Here is an 838-nt window from a genome sequence, read left to right on the forward strand (position 1 = left end):
GACAGCCTTTAGAAGAAAATTGAAAAAAAAAAAAAGTTTTTAAATAATTCAAATCATTCCTTCAAAAATATTCGACTAGTTGGTTTTTTGAGATATGTAAAATAATTGGCTATCAATTTGTCTCAATGGTGCACAATGTCGAATGAAAGCGTTAAACTCTACTTAGGATTGATGAAAAAATAAAACATGATGTTATAATAATAATAAAAAATATTAATCAAAATTAGCTAGCAAAAAACAGAAATTTTTATCTATAAAACACTTGTGAAAAGCAATGAATGGACATTAATAATAGAACGAAAATGAACAGCTGTCCAATATAAAATGTGATTAAGAGGAAAAAATTCATTATTTTGTTCTTAAAAGTGTTTCGAGTCCTTTCTTATAATATTTGGTAAACTAACATTATAAAATCGAGTTTACGAGATCTATTTGACTGTAAAATTTACAGCCGAATTTGAACACGGGTCCTTGGAATTTTTAGTACAGTGCCTTATCACTATGCCACCGCGCTCCCTTGATATCTTTATAGTTTTTTAAAATATTTTTCTCTCAAATTTTCTGGATTTTGGTGTTTGATCATTTTCAACAATGAACTTTTCTAATTGACCAGGAAAAAATTTTAACACTGCCTCAAAATTTGAAGTGATTGATAAAAATTATTAATCAAAATCAGTTTGCAAAAATAACTTAAAAAAGAAATTGTTACCAATAATACACATCATAATAATGAGAGAGAGAGAGAGAGAGAGAGAGAGAGAGAGAGAGAGAGAGAGAGAGAGAGAGAGAGAGAGAGAGAGAGAGAGAGAGAGAGAGGTGGGTTAAATGGAATGAATGA

The sequence above is a fragment of the Halyomorpha halys genome, unplaced genomic scaffold (assembly GCF_000696795.3).
Source record: "Halyomorpha halys isolate HHAL.00 unplaced genomic scaffold, Hhal_1.1 Scaffold56.1, whole genome shotgun sequence".
Taxonomy (NCBI): domain Eukaryota; kingdom Metazoa; phylum Arthropoda; class Insecta; order Hemiptera; family Pentatomidae; genus Halyomorpha; species Halyomorpha halys.